This window comes from Microtus oregoni, unplaced genomic scaffold (assembly GCF_018167655.1).
Source record: "Microtus oregoni isolate MIOR12 unplaced genomic scaffold, Mior012 000021F_ref0000039, whole genome shotgun sequence".
Taxonomy (NCBI): domain Eukaryota; kingdom Metazoa; phylum Chordata; class Mammalia; order Rodentia; family Cricetidae; genus Microtus; species Microtus oregoni.
This window is the reverse complement of record NW_024543080.1, coordinates 1728314-1743191: the sequence shown is the minus strand read 5'-3', so window position 1 is coordinate 1743191 and position 14878 is coordinate 1728314. Positions and strand designations below refer to the sequence as shown.

General features: G+C 44.5%; 1 protein-coding gene across 1 annotated transcript in view; it reads right to left on the bottom strand.

Annotated features, from left to right (window-relative positions):
* Prkg2 (protein kinase cGMP-dependent 2) overlaps positions 1–10704 on the bottom strand; it is a 102939-nt gene extending 92235 nt beyond the window's left edge. The window contains exon 1 of the mRNA XM_041671459.1: positions 10311–10704. The gene's annotated coding sequence lies outside the window, so the exon portion shown is untranslated. The remainder of the gene's footprint in view (positions 1–10310) is intronic.
* Between the last annotated feature and the right edge of the window lie 4174 nt (positions 10705–14878).

Here is a 14878-nt window from a genome sequence, read left to right as displayed (position 1 = left end):
AGGGCACAGAATTGGGAATGAGCAAGTGGAGTTCCGTTTTCTGACAGCCCTCCCCTTTCCAGTCTGCTTTATAAACAGACACACGGCAGTTAGCCTCCTTTGATGAACAATAAACTCTTCCATGGGTAGAGAGGAAATGAATGACGGGGTTTCAATATCCCTCTATCAGGAGTAGTTAGCATTTGGGTTCCTTCTCCCCTGTTCGTTCACCGGTACAAGCATCACACCTGAGCATTTTCTACAACCGACCTGAGTCGCCTGCTGTTCTCTTTGGTCGTTCCCTCTGGACAATTGTCAAGAGCACCCAACAAGACTGCGGTTTGAATGTCAGCACGTCAGAGATTAGATGCCAAGGGGCAGCCACAGCCACAGAGGCTTGGAAATGTCACAACACCTGCCGGTCCCAGTGAGGCTCTAGTAAAGAGCACCCCTCGGTTTAGAAACAACACGCCTGCCTTCCTCCCAGAGTAGAGGCAGAGTGGGTATCTCTTTATTAGCACTTTGTCCCTGCCTGGCACTCTCGTAAGTGTTGCCTCTCTGACAACGCTAGTTGTTAAAAACTTTTGAACCGTGGTCCCTGAGAAGAAAACATCCACATGAAGTCTCTTCTACATCCTTCACTTTAGATCGCCGTCATGTCGTCCAAAAAGTGATGGCCTGTGGTCTATCCTTTTGTTAGGAAAACCTTCAGAGCTCGAAAGATAGCTCAGGGCGTCAAGCACTTGCCGCACAACTAAGGTCGCATCCACACGAATGCTGGGTAGGCAGGCACGTGAGTCAGCCTGCCTGTATTCCTAGTGCCCAGGATACAGAGACAGGAGATACCTGGAGCAAGTTATGTAACTAGCCTAGCCAAATTGGTGAGCTCTAGGGTCGGGCGAGAGACCATGTTTCAATGCATAAGAAGGTAGAAATGAATTTACAGTGACAGCCAGCATCAACTTCCAGCCTGCCTAAGCACAGACACGTATGTGTGAGCGCACAGACACACACACACACACACACACACACACACACTCAGAGTCAGGCTCGTGGAGTTCCCAAAGTTGTTAGCATTAATCCAGTGGGTCTCAGGTTTCTAGAGGAAAATTAGAGATTATAAGGGATAATTTTAGTTCATTTATCATGTTTTAAAGATCCAAAGCTATGTATTTATTTTAACATTTATTACAAATTTAAAAAGCTAGCACCAAAACATTTTGTTTCATTTATATTATTACTCCAAGGGAAATTAAGCTGCGTGTTCAGGTTTACTGAGACAATTCCACATAAGTAATAATAGATTTTTAAAAAGTAAGTCAGGGTTTAGCAATCAGAGTGCCAACTGCCCACAACCACCTGTAACTCCAGCACCCAGGGATCCAATGCCCAGTCATCATAAATACCACACTCACAGGTGCCTACACATAATTAAAATTTAAAAAAATAGAATCTTTTTTAAGTAAATCACCTGCAGGTCATAAGCTTATGGAGTAAATGTGCACAGAAGAAGACAGCTGATGCTGCCCTAGCTGCCCTTTGCACACCAAGCACCACGGTTTTGGATGGCATAGTCTGGGGAACCATACAGAACTGTGAAAATCATCTGAAATACTTCTGATTTTATAAAGTCAGAACAGAGGATCAGAGCTGAAGTTCATCAACATGCAGATTTCAAGTTGAGAGAGAAACAGAGATCTTGACTTGATTTTATTACTTCTACCAGATTAATTGAGGCTGGCTAGGTGCAAAAATATAACACAGCCTCCACATTTTAAATAGATGCTACCAGCCAATGGAGGCTGCCCCAAACCAAGACAGAAACAAGAACGAAATTATCTTTCAACACTGGGCTACCTCTCAGCGGCTTCTCGCTGGGATCCTCCATGAATAAACATAAGCCTCTGCGGAGCTGCCTTCTCAGGCTGCAGACATGGAGCCTTCAGAGGCTGTAGACATGGAGCCTTCGCAGGCTGCAGACATGGAGCTTTCAGAGGCTGCAGACATGTAGCCTTCAGAGGCTGCAGACATGGAGCCTTCAGAGGCTGCAGACATGTAGCCTTCAGAGGCTGCAGACATGGAGCCTTCAGAGGCTGCAGACATGGAGCCTTCAGAGGCTGCAGACATGGAGCCTTCAGAGGCTGCAGACATGGAGCCTTCAGAGGCTGCAGACATGGAGCCTTCAGAGGCTGTAGACATGGAGCCTTCGCAGGCTGCAGACATGGAGCCTTCAGAGGCTGCAGACATGGAACTTTCAGAGGCTGCAGACATGTAGCCTTCAGAGGCTGCAGACATGTAGCCTTCAGAGGCTGCAGACACGTAGCAGGCATAGCCTTTAAGCTTCTGTTCAGCCGGCAGCATTTATTATTCTCACCCGTTAAGATCACACAGAAAGATAGAGGAGAGTAGAATTTAAAGAAGTGAGTCTAGACAGACTTGTATCCAGAGCAAGCCATTCAGAAGACATTAGAGAGGCTTGGGGGTTCACTTGAATGCTATTCTGAGAGGCACTCCCAAAGGTCTCTGAAATTAATATGTACACACGCTCCTATCGTGCAGCCCTGAGCCATCTTCCAGGCAGACTTTGTGAACAAGGAGAGGCAAGGAGGTCAAGGGATTGTCTTATAGAGAACTCAGCAAGCATAAGCAGATTTCAATGGAATATTAACCTAATGACTCAATCTGGAGTCACAAAACAATTGCTTACTAGGTTCCAAGTGTCATGGACTCTTACCAAGGCATGTCATCTTCTGGATTAGAACATGGATTTGATTATGAAGGGAGTTCTAACACCCTAAATATGAAAAGGTCTAGAATCACTTCTAGGGACAGAGCAAAATCTGTGTCAATTCAATTGTCTCGCAAGCACTATTAAGTAGAGTGTGTCAGATCGCCCCCAAACACCACTCTGCTCTTCGTTACTGAAGTCACTTTAGAAGCAGTTTTAAACTTGCAAGCTATTGAGAATTTCTCGAATGGAGAGAAATGAGAGCAGCTAACTTACCTTTCAAGTCACTGAACTACACAAGTTACCAAACACTTCCAGACTAGTGCAAGCTCTTACTTACTTCACCTGTTTGAGTGTTGCTGCCCCTAAGCAAGGTTTCACGTTTCCAGCTGCATAAAACCTGATTAGCTTCCAGGTGCCTACTTCTTATCTGTCCCTAAGGCAAGTGATCCCTCAAACATGGATTGCTAGTCACAAGGAGAACTGAGCTGCGGGATGTTGCTCCATCAATCTAGCAGCTACAGGTTATTAAAAATCAATTTTACCTCAAAGGACACTGCGTGATGTAATAAGAAATGACTTTAGAGATAAAAGCCCAATTTAACAGGAGCAACAGATTCAGGCTATGCAAGGGGAGGAAGCAACCTGGCTTCTCTCAACCTCCTCTAAGTTACATGGCATCCCTGATTTAAAATTTGTATCTATAAAATGATATATTTATCTCCATAACATAAGGTCATAATGAAGATTGTAAAGCACCTTCTTCAGTACAAAACATGTACGAGCATCAGGTACATAGGGGTTTCTTATAGCAATATGGGACTAGAGATGGATGCATGTATCTCTGCAGTGGGAAAACACACAGTTTCATTTCTGTAAGAGGCAGAAGTCTAGGGAACTGGACACCTTGAAAACAAGAGGTCTTTAAAGATGCACACAGTGCCTTGTGGGATGGAACCCTTACTCTTTCTGGACCTTATGATCTACTGAGAAAAGAAACCATTGTGGAACAAAACACAACAAGGGAACCAAGCCCCACAAACCCCCACCAAAAGACTGGCATTGAGAAAACAGTTTGAATGATTGAGTAACAATACAAAATCATATCCAGAATTTCCAGGTCTCCTTAAGCTTGGCAAATCCTTGGCTTCTACTTATTCTCACATGCTGAAGTGAAATTCTTAAATCAAAAAGGCTCACCGAGTTATCTCTGAAGGCACAACATTAATCACTGGAGTGGGGATACACTTGGCAGTCAGGGAGGAGAGAGAGATTAAGTCATGGCATTTAGCAAGAGGAGAGGATAATATCATAGTTTCCTTCATTATATTAATTCTCTTTGTGCATAAAAATCTACTCAAAGAAGGGCAAAGGAACCAGAAGAACCTGCAGGCCAATTTCACACCTTGCAGTCAGTATAGCAAAAACTTGGTTTTTTCTTCAGCCCTGGAGTAGATTAAAAACAAAATCTTGGCTCTCATCTAGATGATATTTGTTGTGCTCTTACCCACTTAGAGTCTGATAGAAATGCATTCACATGAACAGACACTGTACATACACAGACACAGATACAGAAACACATGGGGTGGGGGGGGAAGGGAGGCAGCTAGAAAAGGGGGAGGGGACATTTGCAAGCATATCTGTAAACATGGGAGATGGTGGTGAAGTGCTGGCTAGGGCCACAGAGCCAGAGTCCCTGACTCAGGAATTTCAATCAGTTTTTCTATGGCGTCAGAATAGCAACTAGGCTTCAGTAATAAAAACAGAAAAGACAGATTGACACATAGATAAATAATTTGCATATCATTTAGAATTCTTAGAGGGTCATACGACTTAGACAATAAAAAGAATTTAGCACTGTTCTCTGGTGTATGGCATTATGACTGAGTAAATACTAAAGAGTTACTGTAAACATTATTTACCCAAGGAAGTGACTTATCTCGATCAAAAGTTATACCAAATTAAGCAAACTATTAAATTAAATTAAAAACTATTAAAAGAGAACCGTCAGAGACCTGACCCCACCCCATACTGTGCTCACTACAAAGCCACACACATTGCGGGCATATGAACGGGAAGGGAGATGTGAGGGTCCTTGTGCATTTACAGGCGCATAGATCACTGGAACACAGCATCCCAGAAGGGGACTCAATTTGTGCAGTGAACTGACCCTTATGGAAAGCAAAGGAAGGCCAGAATTTAACCCCAAGGAAGATCACAGACCTAAACGTAAGACACAGAACTATGAAACCTAGAAGATAACCCAGAAGAAAGTCTAGGTGATCTTAAATTTGGTGGTAACTTTTAAAATAAAAGACTCCAAGTAATTTATGAAAAAAGAAATTGTTAAGTTCATGCTGTGCTAAAATTCTGCAAAAGAAGGGAGTGGACCAGTCTGGGAGAAGTCAAGTAAAGGAGATTTTCTCCACACACAACATTTTCCACAAACCTGAAAAAGACCTGAAAAGGTACTTCACCCAAGATTGATAGACAGCAAGGAAAAGAAGGCAAAGACACAGTCGTCTGTGGGTAGACAACTTTACACCAAGACTCCGTGATGACAGTTCATGCAGAGCATACCAAAGCCAACAGGACAGGGACCAACAGGAAGGATGGTGTCACCAGAGCATGTGTAAGGTATTACAGAACCTCAGAAGACAGGGTGGTCGCTGTCACTAAGTTAATCGTGGCTCCCTTGCTTATTCAATATGAGTCATGTGGCTTCCTCAAAACCTCCAGCTTCCATCCAAAAGGCGGTAACTGTAAAGCAACCATGTCCTTCTATTGGTTAACAAACTGCAGTACATATATTTAACAGAATATTATTCAAGAATAAGAAGCAGTATTTGTTGGAGGAGGGGGCTAGTCGTTGGTTATGGCCACCCAGTTACAAAATAATCACACACAAACTGTATTATTTCCAAAGTCACTACTTGACCCATTAGCTCTAGCTTCTTATTGGCAAACTCTTACATCTTAATTTAACCCATCTCCATTAATCTGTGCATCACCATGAGGTCGTGGCCTACCAGCAAAGTTTCAGCACATCTATCTCTGGTGGTAGCTCTATGGCTTCTCTCTAACTCTGCCTTCCTCCTCCCATGCTATAGGCCAAGCCAGTTCTTTATTCAATAACCAATAAAAGCAACACATAGACAGAAGGACCTCCCACACTATTAACCCATGAGAAGAATTAGAGGAACTTTAAATACATGTCACTACGTGAAGAAGTCAACTGGAAGAACCTACATACTGTTTGAGTACAGTTGCACAGAATTATGGGAAATACAAAGCATGGACAACGAATAGATTAATATCTGCCACGAGTTTTGGAGAACAGGGGAGAATAAATAAGTGAAACACAGCAAGTGCTGATGACATTGTGACCATACTATATGACACTGCAAAGAGAGATATATGTTGTTGCACACTTGTCCTAACCCACGGGATACACAATACACGGGATAAATCAAACTATATCTGATAGGATTTGCTAAGTACTGTGTTCATATCGGCTCATCAATTACATCTAACATGTCACACTGCAGCAAGATGTTAAGAACAGGGACTAGAGAGACAGCTCAGAGTCCCAAAGACCAGACTTCAGTTCCCAGCACCCATGTAAGTCAGCTCACAACTCCAACTCCAGAGGCTCTGGTGCCCTCTTCTGGCCTCTGTGGGCACAGCACACATATGGCACAAGCACACAGATACATACGCAAGTAAGTAAAAATAAATGTTAAAAATAAAAAAAAACTATTTTCTAAGTTGTTAGGAACAACAAAAACTGATGGGGGTGGTACTTAGTTACTGTACTGTTCTATGAACCTAAAACTGCCAGAAAGTAGGGAATCTATTCATTAGAAAACAGAACACTTATGATGAAATACATGCAAGAAAACCTAAAGCCTAACTCACTGAAGAAACGGGCTAAAAGCATGATGGGTGGAAGGAAAGTAATGAGTAATAAGGCTTAAAAAAGTAATACACTGGAGTAAGAACCCAAAAACGCACATGCCTTATTGTGGTATCTGGGTTTCAATGCAAGCCAAGTTCTTTTTCAAGCTGTATAGTCATATCTGTCCTTTAGAAGATAATGCTCCTGGAATAACTAGGAAACCAAATGAAGAAAGCTTAGGGGAAGGAAAACGAAGACAATTGCACCAATCCACGTAAGATGTGCTTATGAGATTAAAGCCAACCCAGAGTCTCAAACCTATCCTAATGACTCAAACGTCTTGAACTGGAGAAAATACAGACTATCTCCATGGTAACTGGGAGGAGGAAAACATTACTATAGAGGATTTCACAGAAGTGATCGTTATAGGTAACTGCAACTTCTTTTCTTTCAGTAAATCATGAAAAGCAGAGTCGATTTTTTTTTTTAAATCAAATTGGCAGTTTAGTTTGAAATTGGAGGAGGGGATTGTACTGGCTTCCTTAGATAAATTCTAAGCTTATAAGAAACTGGCATGTATCTATATGACTATCATTTACTGATCTCTCCAGAGCTCTTTTAGAAAACAATTAGCCATCACTAAATACCTAAATCCCTGCTTCTTCTCCCTGAAGCAACCCAAATAGAACCGACCCCATGAGAAACAGCTAATTTTCCTGGCAGTGCCACAATTGAGATCCCATTTCCACCTGCCCTGTGACAGTGGACAGCAGGCTCAGTTTGGAGTCTGCTGCTGTTTTATCTGTCCACAGAATCCTGATCTGGAGAATGTTTTCCTCCTAATTCACAACCGCATGAGCTTGTCATACCAAACTTCCAGCCACTACCAGCTATCTGTGAAGGAACTCACCCCCAGCAGAATTCACAGGATGAATTGTATGAATACTATGTATCCTGTATACTAAAAGATTTAGTAGCATTTGATTCAACTCTCTTGGTGGGGTGGTGGGGTGGGCGGGGTGCTACACAAGCATATTCACAGAAATGTGGGCTGTGGTGCACAGGTCAGGACATTAGAGCCAATGGAATTTGAGTGATGGCAGGAAGAAAGGGAATCAAGACTTCATGTTCACCTTGTGGTAACCGGATGAGAGCCGATGCCATTAGCCACAATGAGGAGTGGATTTGGGAGATGGAGAACCAGTTTAATGTTGGACATGCTCAAAACAGGAGACTTGTATGGATTTCAAGCCCAGGAGTGCAGTAAGCAGTAATAAATAAGGAACTAGAAAGTCTAATAAAAGGGAGAAATGAAGGCATGTAGCTGTAGTTGACAAGTAAGTGGAAACTGAAGAAGTTCCCAGGAATTCATGACCACACAAGGAGCAGTAGCATTGAAACATAAGCATTAGATTGGAAAGAAAAGTAGAGCTGCGGTCAGAAGCTATGTGTTAAAGTGAGGAGGACACCTACACAGAGAACTCCAGGCAACTGAGCACAGCTGAGAGCTGGGGAGGGGATCCGCCCCAGGGAAGAGCATATCAATTGGTTGTCCAGTGACAAGTGACAAGCCCTGAAAATACACAAACAAGTAAACACACATACAAGCAACATTATATGGACTGAACAGGATATCTTACATATCTATCTAATTTTTGATCTATCAATCTCTATCTATCTAGATAGATATATCTAAAATACATATATAATATACATATCTAGATCGATACATATGTATATCATATAATAACAACTAAAAATGAGACCATGAATTTGAAGGAGAGCAGGAGGGACATATGGAAGAATTTTGAGGGAGGAAAGGTAAGAAGGAAATGTTATGACTATATTATAATCTCAAAAACAGTTGAAGCGATCGAGAGTCATATTTGGGGTAGAGTCTCTAACTGCACAGAAGACACTGGGGCAAGTCAGTTCCAATGTTTTGATTTTGGAGCAGCTGGAGGAAGTTGGTGTTTCCATTCTGTGTCCCTCATTCACTTGGTGTTCCACGGAGCACCATCTACAGTAATCCGCCATGGCACAGACAGGAGAGAGGGGCCATGCAGTGAAGACAGAAGATTTAATGATTTTGAGATGCCCCTGCACCAACAAGATGGGGATGCCTATACAAGATGGGGATGCCTATGCAAGAAGTAAAGAAGGAAAAACTCAGGTAAGTTCTACAAAGAAAAGACTTGAATTCACATGACAAGATGAGACCACGGAGGGAGGTAAGAAAGAAAATCATTGTCAAATGAGGACATACATCAAACCTGCAAGATTATAATTTATGGGAGAAGAGGAGAAGCAATCCCTTTTGGTTTGAATAGGGATAAGGAAAAAATTGTAGGAATAAGAGAAGTCTTATAGACACCATGGAGATAGAAATTTCAAGTGGCCAGCAGCTCAAATCCCAGAAGCATCAAAAGGAAATGAGATCAGAGCCGAAAGCACAGACGTTAGCCATTTCAGAAGAGTGAAGCTAGAACCTCATTTAAAAGGTCCAGCGCAAAGAGCTGATGCCAAGAGTTGGGACTTCAGGATGATATTAATGGAACATGCAAAGAATTTGTACAGTAATAGAAATAAGAGTACTTATAGGCCCAAGATAATGAGCCAAGCAAGTAGAGAAAATGAAAACATGGGAGAAGAGGGAATAACTGGAGAACAACACAGAGGAATCAGACAATATGAAACTACAGGGCTTGGGCAACCACTGGGCAGCACACATCTACTTCCCCTCTGAAGTGAGTTCTCGTCTTGTCTCCTGCAAATTCAGAGGCCTGTTAATGGTAGGTTCCCAGGCATTGTCTTTGCAAGTTGTTTATTCTTAGTTACGCCTTGTTGCAATTCCAAGAACAGTCTAATTCTCCGAGGAGATTCATCACCCCATCACCCCATTACCCTGGTGTGAGAAACACAACAGGAACACGAGCAACAGCTGCTGTCTATTCTGTGGGATGATCGCCTTCTTCGTGAGCTAAATAGAAACTTGCAAAGACGAGAAACGGTTTCTAAGGCTTTTGTGTGTATGGGGGTGTGGCAGGGAGCAGGTGGATGTTTTATTCTTTTTAAGAGAAATTGCCCCTTTCCTACAGAACTTGGGAAATAAGACGAAGGTGCAGTAAGCTAGGCGGCATCCTTCCTAAGGGTCCCCTGAGCTGGTTCTGTTCTCGGCCCATGCCTCTCCCCTCTTCTGCCTAGGCACTCAGTTCTCATACTTGAACTGGAACCCATTTCTTTTTCTCTCGTCTTCAAAGAGACTGCTTTCTTGGCGTTTGCTTGCTCTTTCCCCTTCTTTACCAAGATATGCAAAAATGTGGAAGTCCCTCAGCATGCTGAGTGACAGGACACCCAAACAAGTTTACAAGCACTTATAAAAGTCCTTGCAGGAATCATGCGTCCCCAGTGGGCTAGCCAGACCTTGGAGAACAAAGCCTGGATGGCCACCGTGATAGCAGTCCTGAGCCTCAGTCCCCGAAGAGCTCAAAGATGTTGCAGTCACACTGTGCTCTGAACCCAGTTGCTGTACGGAGCCACCGGCGCCAAAGCAAGCGCCCACATGTCCACATGCAAACAGCATGAGAGACCCGCTGAGTGCTAGAGAAACACACTCCGCGCAATGCACGCCCGGCAGCACCCTCGTGTCCCCATGCCGTCCCTCTCCGCGCCCCGGCCCCGGGTGCCCGAGCCCCCCAGCCTCACCAGGCCGCCGCGTAACTTTCCAGGTGCGCAGCTCGTCCACTCCGCGCGGCCGCGGCGTCTCGGCGTCCTCCGCCACGCCGCCCTCCTGCGGCCCCAGCCGGACTCAGCTCGGCTCTCCCCCGCCGCACCGAGCGCACCGTGCGGGGTCCTGGCTGCTGGCGCCGCCGCTCGCGCTGCGTGGGAGCCAGGGACGCAGCGGGCGCGCTGCGGGCAGGAGCTGCGGCGACGTGGGTGCTGCCGCCTCGCCGGTCTGCGGGGGCCGCTGCGAGAAGGAGGCGCGCCGGAGGGAGGAGGGAGCTCGGCGGAGAGGAGGGACGGAGGAGGGCGGGGGTCAGCCCGGCGTGGCGTGGAGACCGCTTCCTTGAAGGTGGGGTCACCGGCGCCGGCGCGAACCTGTACTCCGGAGCCAGCCTGCAGCAAAGGCGATAGTCTGCACTTTATACCCCGAACCTCCGGAGTGAGGCAACTTAAGTAGGGCGATAACATCGTGGATGCAAGCGGGTGGTTGGTTGTGTTATTATTTCTATTTCAAGTGTGTGGGCCGAGGGAGAGGAAAGTTGAGGGGGGTATTCATCATCGCCTTCCCTCTCCACCCCTGTGCCTCCAGCCTGCTTCAGTGCAGACTCCTGCTCTCGCTGCCTGGCAAATCTGCTCGCACACATCCTGGACATGCTCTCTGGTGTCACAGTGGTGCCCTTCTAGAAGACATGTGACCCACGGGTTGCTTGGCCGTGCTCTCTTCCACCACTTCGGAGCCTTAACTCGCTTCTAGTCTGCCTATTGTATGTGATGCCTGGTGGGTCAGTGTTTGAACTGAGTTTCAAAGAGACGGAGATTATCCCTCCTAAAATCTGTAAGGCTTTGTTAGCATTCAAGAAGGTAATTTAATACTCTCCTGTGGCCTTCTAGGCACAGTATCACGAGGAGTGCATTATGGTTTTCTAAATATAAATAGATACAATCACCCACCGCAGTATGCTGGGCTCTAGTGCTGTGAGATCCTGCTGTAGGAAGTCCCCCTTTCTTCCTTCTCCCAGAGGGACATCCTGGCAGATTCTCAAAGACAAGAACAGTTTCTTAGCGGAGTGGACAGTACAGTAAGGGTCTATTCTTTGATTTGTATCCAGAGAATGTTAGAACTGGATTCCCTTTGGGTGTCAACCACCCGGAGGCTGTGGGTCTCCTGTAACTCCGGCATGCACTATTACATGCATAAACCCACATAGAAGGAGGCCCATGTACACTTGTTGAATAGGGCCATTAAGTTTCAGAGGAGGAAAAACGGCTGTTGGTTTTTTTCTCCTCAGTGGGGAAAAAAAAAATAAGCCCCTGTACTTTTTCACACGTCTGTACATTTAATGCTGACCTCCAATACCTCCTAACCAGAGAAGATGGGGGTAAAGAATTTGAAAGAAAAGGGGTAAATCCATGGAAAAATAATTAAGTCATGAGTAAGTCCTGGTTTAGAAGGGATCTTAAGTCAGACTTGACACGTTGAGTCAAAGCTACCATTTTTAAAGAATATAAAAAACAGTAGGAGTCAATTGGTTTCATGAAATCTGCTGGCTCAGTGTGTGTACGCTGCTAGGTCAACCACTCAACAGGTAAGTTCTGGTCATGGAGGTCAAAGCTTGAAAGCCAGTGTTGGGTACAGACAGTGGCAAAAAAAAAAAAAAAAAAAAAAACAAAAACTAAAAACTAGAGTTAAAGAAGATGTTGGGTGCTCTTCTAGCACCCAGGTGGTGTTCTTTTAGGTCATCTTCACGGACAGCAGAGAAATGGAAGAAAAACATACAATCTGGGCAGTGGGGCAGGGTAGAGGGGGAGCAAGAGTCAGAGAAAGAGGCCAAGAAGGAAGAGGAGAGGGAAGGGGGAGCCCTATTGCTTAAGAATTTGAGGCTCTCACCCATTTTTTCTCAGAGAGTTTTAAGCAAGCCCTGATTCACTCCTAGTGTTTACTCCTGGAAATTCGATGGTGAACAAAATGAACTTATCCTGTCAGCTTAGAGTCTTTTATCCAGTGGGAGACACTGACGTTAAACCCGAAACTATACATATGATAAATACTGTGAGAGAATATGAGGTCTTCATGGGAGTCTGTCGCTATTAATAAATAACCTAAGTAAAATGTCTGAAATGATAAGGACATTTATTGTTCCATGCAGCAAGAGGTCCCAAGGTCAAGAGGCTGTAGTTGGTCAATTCACCGACTGAGTAATTCCAGGGAGGATTGTGAACTGTTTCCGTTATTCTGTCTGTTATCCCTGGCATGCCAGCTTTATCCCCAGAACTGCCCCACCCATAGCTTTTGGACTGGAGACTCTCGAGTTATGCAATTCTGGCCCTGCCAGAAGGCAACACAGTGTCTTTTTCAAGAACAGGACAGTCTCTCTCAGAAACCTCCAGTGAGCCTGCTTCTCACCTTCCCCTTTCTCAAAACTGGGTCATGTGCCCAGCTCCCAAGGCAGAGAACAGGGCCAGTGGCATGTTACTTTGGTTGTCTGATTTGGGCTCTTCAGGATTAACCCTTGAAATCTTCAGGACTGCAGTCGCTAGTTGGATGACTGCATGGAAGAGGAGGGGGTGGCAAGGATCCCGAGTAGGCAGTGTCAGGTCGGCTAGGAAAGCTCAGAAACATCTCACTGAGGACAAGCAGTGTCATTCAAACTGAAGAGGAGTAAGAATCAGTTGGAGGAGAGGAGGAAATCCTTTGTGTAAAGTCTGACCCTGGTGGTGTGGTAAAGGCTTGCATACTTTGTCACTTACACCATATACTGCACTAGAGAAGCAAGCTGAAGGAGTTGAATCACTGAGTTGATAAAGCTGATGATCTTGACTTCTTCAATCTCAACAGAGAGTGAAATGCATCACCGATTGCTTTTTCTCTGCCTTTGACAGAGGAATGCAGCTTACCACTAAGCACCTTCAGAGGCATGTCTTCAGTCCTTGGACACAAAAGTCAGTGTCCATGTATATATAAATCTTCTCTTGGATGTAACTATGATACACTTGGTTCCCCTGACCTCTCTTAAAGCTTCTCATGAGAGAATGGGTATTTTAATGATGTCAACGCTCAGGTGTAGTCTACAGTGATGTGCGGAACAAAATAGCTCACTTTCTCCTCATTTTACACCCAATGATAGAAGTCCCAGCGCAGCCACCATGCCTTACAAAAGTCTCTCAGAGTCTCCTGTTCACCCCTTCCCACAGAGAACCACATTGGAGCAGGTTGAGCTGGGAGCAGGTTCTAGGAATCCTTCCAGACTCTCAAGCACCTGGACTACTAAATTCCTGTTCAGTCTCTTTCAACTGGAGATCTTTTCCTGGGACGAATTTCCAGAGAGGAGCCTCTAGAGATCCACTACACAGTCTTGTTACTCTCCTTCCCCCTCCACAAAAAACAATCGGATTGTCTCTGTGCTTCTAGCATCAAAGTTCAGCTTAAAACTATCAAGCCAAGCCCTCTTCTGGATGCCAGCAGATCTGGGATGCAAAAGGAACAAAACCAGCATCCCAGTGGCTCATACTATGTCCTCTCCTTTGTCCATCTCCTGCAATTGCTCTCTTTCTTACTTTCCTCATTCACATGTTTCCATACAAGTTTGAAACCTGACTTCTTGAGCAGTCATTCCAAGTGTTTTGACCACTGTGTCTTCTTTCTTTTGGCTTCACCAAATTCTAATCTAGGAAATGTAGCAGGTGCGTTTGGTGCTTTGGTGTTTGGGTTCCAGCATCACTTGGCATGGTAGGACAGCTGGGCAATGACTTCCACCAGTTTCCATGCTGTAGAGCATCTAGGATGCCCACCCCACCATCCAGTGCCTCCTTGACTCCCATGAATGCAGCACAGTGGCCCTCTCTGACACCACAGCATGAGGATGCTCCATGTTCCAGACTTGTGGACATGTTCCCACCTCTCCTACTAGAATTGAAAATAAGGACTTTGTAGAATTGACCCTTACAATTCCATAAATAACCTAGTTCAAGTCTCTTCATTATTGTAGTAGGAAGAGCTGTGGGTTGAATTTTTGCCCAGCTCTGCACGGCTAGCTTTACCTGAAATAATTACATGGAAACTGTATTCTTTTAAACACTGCCTGGCCCATTAGTTCCAGCCTCTTATTGGCTAACTCTCACATCTTGATTAACCCATTTCTAATAATCTGTGTAGCACCACGAGGTGGTAGCTTATCAGGAAAGATCTTAACTTGTGTCTGTCTTGGAGAGGAGAATCATGGTGACTGCCTAACTAGGCTTCTTTCTCCCAGCATTCTGTTTTGTCTACTCCACCTACCTAATTTTCTGTCCTATTAAAGGGCCAAGGCAGTTTCTTTTTTAACCAATGAAATCAACACAAAACAGAAGACTCTCCCACATCACATAATTTAGAAAATAATTTTAACAACTAAACTCCTTCCTATATTTTGTTTTTTCACCATGATATCAAAGACCTGCAAGAAACCCATATATGTTTGTGTGTTTCTTCTTCTTCTATGCAAACAAAGTTTTACTGTTTCTAATGTCTTATGATCATCTCAGCCCAGTCACTGGGATCATTTCTTTATTTC